The sequence below is a fragment of the Taudactylus pleione genome, unplaced genomic scaffold (genome assembly GCF_031769625.1).
Source record: "Taudactylus pleione unplaced genomic scaffold, aTauple2 ptg000065l, whole genome shotgun sequence".
Taxonomy (NCBI): Eukaryota; Metazoa; Chordata; class Amphibia; order Anura; family Myobatrachidae; genus Taudactylus; species Taudactylus pleione.
In genome coordinates, this window is record NW_028284467.1 from 340514 (window position 1) to 354109 (window position 13596).

The 13596-nt window shown below is 42.1% G+C and overlaps 1 long non-coding RNA gene across 1 annotated transcript; it reads right to left on the reverse strand.

The window, feature by feature from the left end:
- Nucleotides 1–249: 249 nt before the first annotated feature.
- Nucleotides 250–12857, reverse strand: LOC148534600 (uncharacterized). The gene is made up of 2 exons (XR_015877188.1): nt 12480–12857; nt 250–624 (listed from the first exon to the last, which is right to left on the reverse strand). It is a non-coding gene; the product is annotated as an uncharacterized LOC148534600 (long non-coding RNA).
- Nucleotides 12858–13596: the final 739 nt, after the last annotated feature.

Genomic DNA, 13596 nt, shown 5'->3' on the forward strand with positions numbered 1-13596 from the left:
TGCAGGGTTTCACGGGTTATTCCCGTATTAAACCCTGCAAGTTACCTGGGTTGGATTGCCGAGCCACTCCTCCCGGGAATCCAAACCCGTCTCCTTTTACATCAAGGAACTACCCTGGTTAACCCTGCAATAACCCAGGTTTTAGCTTTGGTGTAAAAGGAGTATCGCATTGATATGTCTAGTAGTGCATTGAAAGACCTATTTCTGTGTAAGCACAAAGGCTTATGGCATCTTTAGCATACAAATGGGCACAATTAAATTATTTTAATATATTCATGTCAATTATCATTTCATTCATATCTAGAAGGAACTTGTCATTACAGATTGTAAATATCTGCTCAACTCAAACAGTGTAAGAATGGCGTACAGTAGGAATGCACACAAATTAGCAGACTGAAAATTCGGTAACTAAACAGAACATCAGATAATGACATAATCCCCGGGTTACAGCAAAAGTATGCATGAAAAGTGCTATTAATACAAAACAAGTAAATGTCTCACTAGTTCTTCAAACACTATTAGCATTAATACAATTTTCTTTGATTGCAAGCAGCAGAATCCATTCAAGTGCTGGCCAAATCTCTTTATACTTCATTGTGGTAGAAATCACACTTCATTTATGTTCTGTGGAATAAATAGAGTTTTTTTTTTTTAACATAAAAAATGTAACCAAAGAAAAAGAAATGAGAAAATTGTGAGCTTGGACATAAGATGTAATGATAAGTACTGTTATTAGCATTAGACAACATCACATTCTGCCCCCCAGCTGTGACAAATGGTCTGTGTTGTATAGGTTTATTTTACTTCCCAGCAGTTATAAGATTTGAATGTTTCCGTATCTCGGAAGCTCAGCCATGTAGCTGTGCTCACCCTTTGTTATACAAAGACCTATGTCTTCTCCGCATAGTCCTATGGAGATTGCAAGATCACCCTTATTATACAGTATTTCACTGAATAGCACAAATTAGCTCAGCTAGAATACTGCACTTCTGCATGCTTCTCAATGTATGCACGCCCCTTTCCACTGTGTCTTGTGATCACAAACATTTACCGAGAAGATATTTGCTTCAATCATGCACTATACCCTGCAGCCAAGAAAGCTTAGAAATAGAGGCAGGGAAAGCTTAGTCAATGTTGTATGGCTTAAGCACTTTTTTGCATAATTTTGCTGAAATTTATATTCAGTTTATGACAGGGATCATTACAATTGAGTGGAATTGAGAAGAACAAAGCTTGCAGGGGAGTTAACTATCACTGAGTCTCAATGCATAATTACTGACAATTTCTGAAAGTTTGAATAACATTAGTTTACCTTACTTATACTTAAAGGGCTACCCTCATCAAAATAAAGAAACAACTATGGGGGAGATGTATCAAAGATTGGAGAGGGATAAAGTACCAACTAGAGATGTGCACTGACCCCCGTGTTTTAGTTTTGGTTCTGGATTAATTTACTTGTTCTGGTTTTGCAAAACCACCCTCACGTGTTTTGGTTTTGGATCTGTATTTCTCAAAAACTTATTAAAAACAGCTAAAATCACATAGTTTGGATCTATTTTTGTTCCTAAAATATTATTAACCTTAATAACATTGATGTCCAGTCATTTCCAGTCAATTTTATCTACCACACAACTCACAATATTGTTTTCACTGCTTTTCACCAATATAGGCAAAAGGCTGCAGCAAGCTGGCTGGCTAAAGTAAGCGTAAGAGCAGCGGCACAAATGCACGGCAGTTTAAAAAAAATATCAGACATCTATGAAACATTACCACAGTCAGAAATGTTCCAAACAGCGCATAATGCAAAGAAAAGAGGTGAAAGATGGAGTTGTCCTTTGGCCCTCCCGACCACCCTTATGTTGGATATTAAAAAAGACATGCACAGTTTAACAAACTAAGCACTTCAGTGTCAAGGACTGACACTTTTTTGGCTGAAGTCCTTGGTTTGTTTTGGCCCCACAACACTATTTTTGGAAGGACTACCTCCAATCATTAAGGAGGAGTGTGATGATGATGGTGTTGCGGTGTAGATTGCATGTGCTGGTCTAAACTGCTGGCAGCTGATACTGGACTGCTTGTTATTGTTTTACAACTATTATAAACTAAATAAATTGCATAAACTTGCTGAAAATGATGTAACAGGGAAGAGGTGCCTAGATGGTTAACGTCCCTACATCTACTAACTTTGGCTTTACAAATGGTATAGATGTCCTAAAAAATATTGTCAGGATTTGGGTTAAAATAATTCCACACCCAAGAGGTGGCATTTCTTGTCTTATGCTCAGGCATAACAATGACTTTCTTTTTATCACAAGCAAGAACTGCTGCCACTGGTGGCTGATTTACACAAATAACATCCTTATCATCAACATCCTCAGTGTCAGATATTACACAAATATCCCCCTTATCCTCCTGTTGCACCTCCTCCACACTATCATCTTCAATTTCTATTATTTCACCATCTAACACTAGCATAGCTGTCACAGCATCACTGATCTGCTGTGCATCTGGGTGACAGCTGTCATACTTGCTTCCTCTATCAGGATTGTTTAACCTGGTGTCAGTCAGGTTGGGTCATTATGACCCGGGCAGTTTTCACGTGTGTATTTTTTGTAATGTAATGTGATGTTGCCAAACTTCTCAGTAGCTGGAGTTAAGACTCCCTCACTTCTTGTTTTTCGCGATTAGCATAAGACTTTGCATTTATTTCCTAAAGATCTTGTATTCACTTACACCAAAATGTAAAATGTATGTCAAAAAGTTAACTTTTATCTAGTTTAATAACAGTGAGACTAAGCATGTCTATTTTTGTTAATTCATTTCATAGTTTTTCATAATAGAAAAATAAAGTTCCTAAGGTCTTTTATTTCACATAAATAACTTTATATGAGTCTTTTAACTAAAATATACTGATGGATTTACAAATTTTTGCAAAAAATTTTAGAAATGTGGGGTTAAATATTTCAGGGTAATTTTGACCCACCTGACTGCCAGTGTAACAATTTTCTACCTTACTGACGCTGGGTTAATAGTCAATTGTTTTTTTAAACTACTACTATTAATAGTTCTCTTGATCCCCTTCTGGGATGGATCCACCCCCATCAGCAGCACCAGCAGGTCGAAACACTCAAGGATTCTGCGGAGGAATCCTGGATAGGGGAGCACTCACTTAGCCTTATCAAATTGGATGCAGGACTACTTCTGATCGTGATTAAGGATATTGATGATGAAGGTGTTGGTGGTGGAGATTGCAGGTGCTTGGATCTAGCAGAGAAAAGGGAGCTAGCTGACGATGGACTGTTTGTTATTACTTTTTTAGCAAAAGTTTCTGTTTTTGCCAAAAACTATTCATGCAGGTGCTGCAAATAACGTAACAGGGAGGAGATTCCAAGATGGTTAAAGTCCCTATCTCTACTTACTGTGGCTTTACAACCGCTACAAATGGCAAGACAATTGTTGTCTGGATTTTGGTAAAAATAGTTCCACACATAAGAGGTGGATTTTTTTGTCTTATGCCCAGGCATGACAATGGCCTTCTTCTTATTGTGGGCAAGAACTGCTTCCACTGGTGCCTCACTTACACAAAGAACATCCTCATCATCAACATCTTCATTATCAGTATCCTCATTAGCACCAGCTGCACAAATATCCCCCTCATCCTGTTGCACCTCTACCATAATGTCTAGGTCAGCAACTTCTTGACTTGTGCTGCTGCTCACCACATTGGCAGACGGTGCAGAAATGGAGGAAGGAGGCTTCTCTATGAGTACAGATAGGTCAGGCTTACACATAGCACTCGCGAATAAACTTAGGGGTATATTTACTAAAGTGCAGGTTTTTAGAAGTGGAGATGTTGCCCATAGCAACCAATCAGATTCTACTTAATTATCTAGCACCTTCTAGAATACAATAGCCAGAATCTGATTGGTTGCTATAGTAAATATACCCCATAGACGCTCCTCAGCAACTTGTTTCTGAACCCAGTTTTTCTACTGCCTTAGTGGTTTTAAATTTTTAGACACCTCTTCTAGACTCAGAATGAAAAGATCTTCCATTGTCATGAAAGGTAGAAGAAGATGCTTCACTGACAGTTGCCAAACCACGACTCATAAGTAAAGGCCAAGGCCTGAGCCTTTCCTTGCTACTGCGTGTGGTGAATGGGATGTTGGCAATTTTAGGTTTTTCTGCACTAAACTAGAGGTGTTTTTTCTTTACCACTGTAAAATATTTTTATATTTATTTTAGATGCCCTGACTTAATCTCACACATCGGCTTTAGTAGATGACATTGAAGGACTAGTATTGTCATGACTGGTGGCAGCAACTGCAGAGCTAGTATTTGGTTGCTGCTCCTGCTCTTCTCTCAATCGATCATTATCCTTAGTGAGTCGACAAATACACAGAAGTAGTACAAACAATATAATATACTTTTGTTTTACTACTTTATTCACAAATGACAGCACCCACTGCGTGGTATCACATCACTTATATGTATGTGAACAAACGCAGTGGGGTACAGCAAATACAATAATTTGTAAAAAAAAAAAATATATATTTTTTTTTTTACTTTTTTGCAAACGACAGCTCACACTGCAGTGTATCACAGAGCTTATATATATGTGAACAATTGCAGTGGGGTACAGCACACACAGCAATTTGTGAAAAAAAAATATTTTCTTCACTTTTTCTGCAAATGACAACTGGCACAAGCGGAGTCACACTGCTTATATATATATATGTGATTGCAGTGGGGGACAGCACACACAAGTTTTAACAGACAGTGTTATTTATGAATTTTAGAAGTTACAACCAAGAGAAAAAAAATGACAAAAAGCAATAAAATGTGAAGATATGACCAGCATAGCATTAAAACATACAGTAGGTTTCTGATACTGATAAAAATAAACACATACATAAAAAGCAATAAATGTAGTTCTGATAGAAAACAAAACCCAATAAACAGTATAGAATAACCGGCATAGTAATAATTACATTACCAAAAATTTTGGTAATGTAATTATTACTATGCCGGTTATTCTAGGGGTGTGCACCGGACACTTTCGTGTTTTGGATCTGGATCTTTCTTCGTGTTTTGGATCTGGATTGGTTTTGCCAAAACCACCCTTCCGTGTTTTGGGTTCTGGGTTTTGTGTTTTGGATTTGTATTATTTTGAAAAAAAAAAAAAGCATAAAAACAGCTAAAATCACAGAATTTGTGTGTTTTTCTGCTCCTATGCTATTATTAACCTCAATAACACTAATTTCCACTCATTTCCAGTCATATTCTGAACACCTCACAATATTGTTTTTAGTCCAAAAGGTTGCACCGAGGTAGCTGGATGACTATGCTAAGCGACACAAGTGGGTGGCACAAACACGTGGCTGCCACACGACTGTGGCTAAAATTATTGGTTCATTTGGGCCCCCACAAAACAAGCTGGCAATTAATCTGTACCTGCACAAACTGGCTCTACGGAGGCAAGATGTCGTCCTCATCCTCCTCATCCACTGATTCCTCACCCTCTTCAGTGTTGTGTACACCCTCATCCTCACAGAGTATTAATTTGTCCCCGCTGGAATCCACCACCACAGGTCTCTCTGTACGTTCTGGTGGCTGGTCTCCCTGGAAGAATTGATAATTCATTTTGATGAACATCATCTTCTCCACAAGTTGTGGAAGCAAACTCCTACACCTTTCACTGACAAGGTTCCCGGCTGCACTAAACACTTTCGGAGTACACACTGGAGGGGTGGTAACTTAGGTAAAATAGAGCCAGTTTGTACAGGGGCCTCCAAATTGCCTCTTTTTCCTGCCAGTACAGGTAGAGAGTGTCTGACATGCCTACTTGGATGCTGTCACGATGTAATCCTCCACCATCCTGTCAATGGTGGCAGTATCATATGCAGTGACAGTAGACATGTCAGAAATTGTTGCCAGGTCCTTCAGTCCAGACTGTCCAAACTTGGTCCTGCCTTTCCTGCATCACCGCCAGCGGGTTGCTTAGGATACCCACGTTGTTTCCTGGTAGTCCCAGTTGCGGGAGAAAATAAAGAAGGAGCTGTTGACGTGTCACGTTCTGCTTCAGCTGACAGTGTTTTCACCAGCAGGTTTTTGCACCTCTGCAGGCTTGTGTTGGCCACATAGGCTTTAAACCTAGGATCGAGCATGGTGGCCAACATGTAGTGGTCTGATTTCAACAGATTGACCACCCTCGAATCCTGGCAAAGCGAATGAAGGGCTTCATCCACAAGTCCCACATGCTGAGCGGAATCGCTTCATCTTAGCTCCTCCTTCACTTTCTCCAGCTGCTTCTGCAAAAGCCTGATGAGGGGAATTACCTGACTCAAGTTGGCAGTGTCTGAACTGACTTCACGTGTGGCAAGTTTGAAGGGCTGGAGAAGCTTACACAACATGGAAATCATTCTCCACTGCGCTTGAGTCAGGTGCATACCCCCTCCTTTGCCTATGTCATAGGTGGATGTATAGGCTTGAATGGCCTTTTGCTGCTCCTCCATCCTCTGAAGCATATAGAGAGTTGAGTTCCAACGCGTCACAGCCTCTTGCTTCAGGTGATGGCGGGGCAGGTTCAAGAGTGTTTGCTGGCGCTCCAGTCTTCGGTACACAGTCGCTGAATGGCAAAAGTGGCCAGAATTTTTTTGGGCCACCCAAAGCATCTCCTGCATGCCCCTGTCATTTTTCAGAAAATTCTGCACCACCAAATTTATTGTGTGAGCAAAACATGGGACGTGCTGGAATTTGCCCAGATGTAATGCCCGCACAATATTGGTGGCATTGTCAGATATCACAAATCCCCAGGAGAGTCTAAGTGGGGTAAGCCACTGGGCGATGATTTCCCTCAGTTTCTCTAAGAGGTTGTCGGTGGTGTGCCTCTTACTGAAACCGGTGATACACAGTGTAGCCTGCCTTGGAACGAGCTGGCATTTCTGAGCTGCTGCTACTGGTGATGCTGCTGTTGTTGCTGCGTAAGGCAATACATCTACCCGGTGAGCTGTCACAGTCATATAGTCCTTAGTCTGCCCTGTTCCACTTGTCCACATGTCCGTGGTTAAGTGGACATTGGGTACAACTGCATTTTTTAGGACACTGAGGACACTTTTTCTGACGTCTCTGTACATTCTCGGTATCAACTGCCTAGTGAAGTGGAATCTAGACGGGATTTGGTACCGGGGACACACTACCTCCATCAATTGTCTAAATCCCACTGCACTAATGGGGGATACCGGACGCACGTCTAACACCAACATAGCAGTCAAGGCCTCAGTTATCTGTTTTGCTTCAGGATGACTGCTGTCGTACTTCATCCTCCTCGCTAAGGACTGTTGGAGTGTCAATTGTTTAGTAAAAGTAGTGGTGTTCCTACTTCCTCTCTGGGATGATGAACAACTCCCAGCAGCAACAGCAGCAGTGGCAGCAGTAGGCATAGCAATGCAGGATCCTCCGGAGGAATCCCGGATAGGAGAGTCAGTCATGCCAGTGACATGGCCTGCAGGACTACTTCCAATCCTGACTAAGGAGGAAATTGACAAGGAGGGAGTTGACGTTGTGGTTTGCAGGCGCTTGGATACAACAGGACAAAGGGATTTAGGTGTCCCTGGACTGCTTACGGTCTTAGCCAAAGTTTCTGAACTTGACAGTAACTTTTTATGAACGCACTGCAGATTAAGTATAAGGGAGGATGTTCCTAGGTGGTTAACATCCCTACCCCTACTTATTTCACCTTTACATATGGTACATATGGCAAGACAGTTGTTGTCCGGATTTGGATAGAAATATTGCCAAACCAAAGAGCTGTCATAGTAGAGGGCATATAAAATCCCAAATGACAAAGTTCAGGAAAATTACCTTAAAAAAAACCATAAGGGTCTCGTCGCAAGCCCAATGGTCACCCACACCTATGCGAGCAGCCAGGAGACCGCTCTAAAAAAAAAAAAAAATAGCTCGGCTCTGTCAGAGCGTCCGGCTCTGAATCAGGGCCACAATTCACAACACAGAAAAGAAGAATTTTAAATTTTTTTGGAGTGCACTTTGGGGTTACACCACCCTTTAACAGACTTATGACACAGGCGCACGCTTGGCGCTGCTCCTTTGTTGATGCACGTGCGGCTACAGCCCACACAATTCACAAACACGGAAAATAAGATTTTTTTATTTTTTTTGGAGTGTACTTTGGGGGTTACACCACCCTTTAACAGACTTATGACACAGGCGCGCACTCTTGGCGCTGCTCCTTTGTTGATGCACGTGCAGCTACAGCACACACAATTCACAACACAGATAAGATTAATTTTTTTTATTTTTGGAGTCCACCCTTTAAGAGGTGAGCAAGCCAGCCCTTTACTTATGACACAGGTGCACGCTTGGCACTGCTCCTTTGTTGATACACGTGTGGCTACAGCCCACACAATTCACAAACACAGAAAAGAAGAATTTTTTTATTTTTTTGGAGTGCACTTTGGGGGTTACACAACCCTTTAACGGATGAGCCAGCCGGCCCTTGATTTATGACACAGGCATACGCTTGGCGCAACTCTGTTGATGCACGTGCGGCTACAGCGCACACAATTCACAAACACAGAAAAAATCAAAAAAATTTTTGCACTTGGGGGGGAGCACCCCTGATGGACAGATCACCCCCTGGACAACACTACAGCACCCCTTTAAGACTACAGCCTTTATGGGACACTGCACAGCCAGCCCCTATAGACTTTGGAGTGGACACAGCCCCTATGGACAACTGACTGCACAACACAGCCCAGCCTGCCCTATGGACAACAGCAGCACAACACAGCCCAGCCAGCCTCTATGGACAGCAGCAGCACAACGCAGCCCAGCCAGCTCCTATGGACAACAGCAGCACAACAGAGCCCAGCCAGCCTTAACTCCCACCCTCCCTCTTCACTGTCCACAGCCACAGTGAAAAATGGCGATGACACAGGTACCTTTTATAGAATCAAAAACCTGCAAGATCCGACAGCGGGATGATGACGTTTTGCCTCGATTTCAGATCCGAGTCAGGCGGGAAAACAGGAGCCGGACTCAGTTCCCAGCTCAGATAGGGTGGGCTCGGATTTCAGAAATCCGAACCTGCTCATTACTAACCAAAATACAATAGCTGGATACACTGGGGCAGAAACACAATTTAAGCTGCATACACACACAACGATTTTGTTACCAACAATTTTATGAACAATTTTCTTTCAGATTATCTGTTAGATTATCTGTAAAAATTTTTAAAGTGTAATGAACGATTTTTTGAACTACAAATGATTTTTGCATATTCCCTTAAGGAAAATCGTTCAGTTGGTCAGTCTGCCTAAACTACAAACGTGAACGCGCATGAACGATAATCGTTCATCGTTTTAACTCAGAAAGTGAACGATTATTACAACGATTGAACGATAAACGATATCGTTCAAAAAATTGTTGTGTGTGTATGCACCTTCATAGGGGCCTATTCATCATCACTTATTTTTTACAAAAGCATGTGAAAATTAACAGTTTCACATACTTTTGAAAAAATAAATGTCAGATCTATTCATCAAGTTCCCGAAAAAGCATTATATTCGGAACTTGATGGTGTTACTGAACGCTGCCCTGAGATGGCGATCAGCCCCTGATAACCTTCACAGGCTGCTGTTTACATGGCAGCCTGTGAAGATTTACATGCCAGCCACAACAGAGGGATCTGTTCAGATCCCTTCCTGCTGTGTCTGCACTGCGGAGCCCCGGGAGCTGAAAGCTCCTGGGCACCGCAGGGCTGTGTGCGTCTCACCTGGCTGCTTGCGATCCTCCTCCCGTCCACTGCGCCGCTCCGGGAAGAAAGAAAACATGCAAAGACAGGTGAGCAGGTGAGTGGATGCGGAGAAGGGTGGAGCAGGGGGTGATTAGACACCTATGGGGGAGGGGATGGTGGGGATCGGACACCTGCGGGGGGTGTAGGTTGCCACGTCAGACACCCACAGGTGGGGTTGCCACATTGGACACCCACAAGGGGGGGTTTGGGCACCCGCGGGGGCTGCATCGGTCACCCGCGAGAGAAGTTTGCCACATCGGACACCCGCGGGGGGCTCATGCACCCAAGGGTGGGAGGGGTGGAGGCCGCTTCAGACACCCTCAGGGAGTGTTATCCAATGGGGAATAGAGAGTAGAGAGTGAGGGGGGGGAAGATACATGCAGCAGTGAAGAAATCCTTGTGGATACCTCAGCTGCAGGGGAAAAGAATCACTTTTCCGAAAAGCTGACTCCGCAAAAAGAGCAGTTTTTCGGAAGTTATACTTTTGTGACGGAGGCATGATGAATGGCTCCAAAACATCTTTTAAACTCGCAGCAAATTTAAAACATTTTTATCACTAATGATAATTATGTCATGATGAATAGGCCCCATAGTCTAGAGAGCCAACATAATGTAAAATTCCACACAATATACAGTGGTAACAGAGTAGCGGGAGCCCAAAGGCGCCATTCAGGCCCACACAACTCATAAACAGAAGAATAACAGGTATAATTCTGGTAAATAAAAATTCCGCTCTAGAAATCAACCCCAGCTTCCATAACCAGCACATGGCACTCTGTCAACCCGTCCATAGAAAGCAAGCGTGTACCAGAAAAATAACAGAACACCCTAAATAGAGTAACAGAATATACACTAGCCATGACCCTCGAAACATGGACAGCCTTATATTGCCATTAACTATCACCCCCCAACCTTATATGACCCTACCCCCAACCTACGGCAAATCTGGATCCCCAAAAAAACCCTCTACAATACACAACTAAAATAATTAGAAAAATGTGGGGACAACTATTCCTAGGTACCACAAGGCAAGGTGTATCCAGCCCAGGATTAAAACAGCATCAAGAGACTCCCAAAACAAATAACCTAAGTTACCTAACCAAAGATGAAGCCTAAAGCTACAAGGATCATACAAGAAAAGTAAAAGGATTTCCTATCAGATCACTCCCTGGAGGCCTGTAAATATTGACAAAACGAAATACATGACCAGGCGAGGACAACTTAAAAACAATCCACAGAGCAGAACAATGACAAAACATATTAAAGAAAAATAAAGACATAGCAATGAATCAAGTACCCTGAAACCACAACAGAAGAAAACATGCAATAATGTCATTCAAGGAGGATCGTCTTGCCTCAAGGCTTGTGAACTGGTCCACGGCAAAGTCCCCGAGAATCAGCACAAAAAACTAGAAAGAGCTGCGTCCCCTTGGCCGCCAAGGCCCAACGAGCAGCCAATCCCACTGATGCAGACAATGTCAGGATCTACACCATAGAGAATTTTCACCAGAAATGTTCCAAAAGAACCACCAAATAAGGGAAGCCATGGAGCTATGGGACACGTTTAAGATGCCTGCAGTCGCAATCCCGACCGCCGGCATCTAGAATCCTTAATCCCGGCTAGGTTTAAATGACAGGCGTCTATAATCCAGACGCCTGTCTTTTTCCCGACACCGGCATCCCGATTGAAGGGATGCTGGGCGCCGCAAGCGGACAGCCGCGGGGGAGGGCTGGTTAAGTTTAGGCCACCCGGGAGGGACTTAGGGTTAGGCTAGGGAGGAAGGAGGGTTAGGGTTAGGCGCCCCCCCTGGGTCTTGGAGTTAGGCACCCCCCCTGGGATTTAGGTTTAGGCAGCGGGGAAGGGGGGGGGGGTTAGGGTTAGGCACTTGGGGGGAGGTTAAGGTTAGGCACCCCTAAGAAGGGTTAGAGTTAGGGGGTTAGAATAGAATAGTTTATACTTACCTTTAGACGATCAGGATTTCCAGCGCTGACGGTCTTCCGCTTCCGGGCTCTGCTGTTTTATCGGGCTGCCGCAGCCGGCATTCCGTACCAAATGTGGAGCTATAAGGCAGTCTTGTGTAGCAAAGCATTGTTCAATGACATCAGAATCCTCCAAACATGCCACCCTCTGAGACTGAAAAAATGGGGTAATTACTGCCCTGGTGTGTCCCTGTCAAAGACAACAATTTACTGTACCAACAATGTATATCACAAAAATGTAATAAAAAGATCATGGATCAATTAAACAAATAAACACTAGACAATAAGACAAGATTAAGCATCACTAGTACCTATTGCATATTAAATGGCTTAGTACATTGTAACACAATAATAGCTCAATAAGGTACTAAGTATCAAATGGGACAAAACTGTATCCGATGGGGACTTCAAAGGCAACAGTGCCCCATGCACAAATGAATGTCAGTGCACAAATTGTGGGTGAACTGTGATATACTGCAAAAAGTCCATCACTTGATAAATAAAAGGAAAGGATAAACAAATGTATTTGTTTATAGGCAGTGATAATAAACAGTCATAGCCTGCAAATGTGGCTTGGAGGAAAAGGGCAATTGGAAATAGTCCGATTCACACCCGCTGAGATTGATTAGACCCACTTGGAGATATTGGATATACTATATTGCTCCCGTACGGATGATTTACTCACGGGGTGTCTCCAACTCCGTACTCCACATGCGGCAACTAACCCGGCAAACTGGAAATCCCTTGGGTGTCAGCAGCAGTCTTGCTCTCCCACTCTCTCCGCCAGCATAGATGGGACAAGCGGCATCCACCCAGCGATGGACCATGTAAGCCTGGCGTCTCCGTGCGCTCTGCCGCTCCAGCGGCTGAGATGGCAATCAGGTGCAGCACGTGATGACAGCGTCCGGTCACAGTCTGAACCCAGTGATCAGTTGGGAAGGCTTGGCTTGGAATATCTCCAAATAGGTTCCAAATGGTTTCCAATAGTTTTCAGTATCAATTATCAAGATGCTGGATATTAGGAGTAGGTGAATGAGGTAAACAGCAACGCGTTTTGGCAATGGCCTTTATCAAGCTGGGTAATTCCTTATCTTCTAGATCCGGTTTAAATAGGAGGGTCATTAATTTCATTGGTTAATTGCAATTAACTGTTTCAATCTATATCATTCTATTACATCCCACTAATTTGGGTCCATTCTTTCTATAAACAGATTGATTTAGTACAACATATAATGTTTCTAGTCAAAACTGACATGTTCCCAAACAATATGTATGGGAACATTATAATTCGCATAAATATATTTTTACAGAAAAGTGTTTTGATTAATATTTTGACAAAAATATGACGGAGAATAAAAAGTAGAACTAAGCTAAAAACAATAAACAATAAATATTAATCTACAAATTATCATAAACCATTAATATTATATAACAATAAATGAATATATATATATATATATATATAAATACATTGACAATATGTTTCATAAATTAAATTAATAATAAATCATTAAATCATTATATATTAAATATCAGCACCATGATTACCCATAAATAAATAATATTTACTATATCTACACAAGAAATCATTCTTCTAAATAAATTATACCAAACTTAAATAAGAATATAGGTATTAATAATGGGTTATTTTAAATGAATTATTTATCTAGTAGATGAGAAATGTCATATCCTATATTAACCCCTATCAAGGGAATAGGGTTATATATGTGTATAAAACAATAACTAAAAAAGTTAAACAAATGAAAAAACAAAACAATAAAAATTAATATCATGGGGGTATT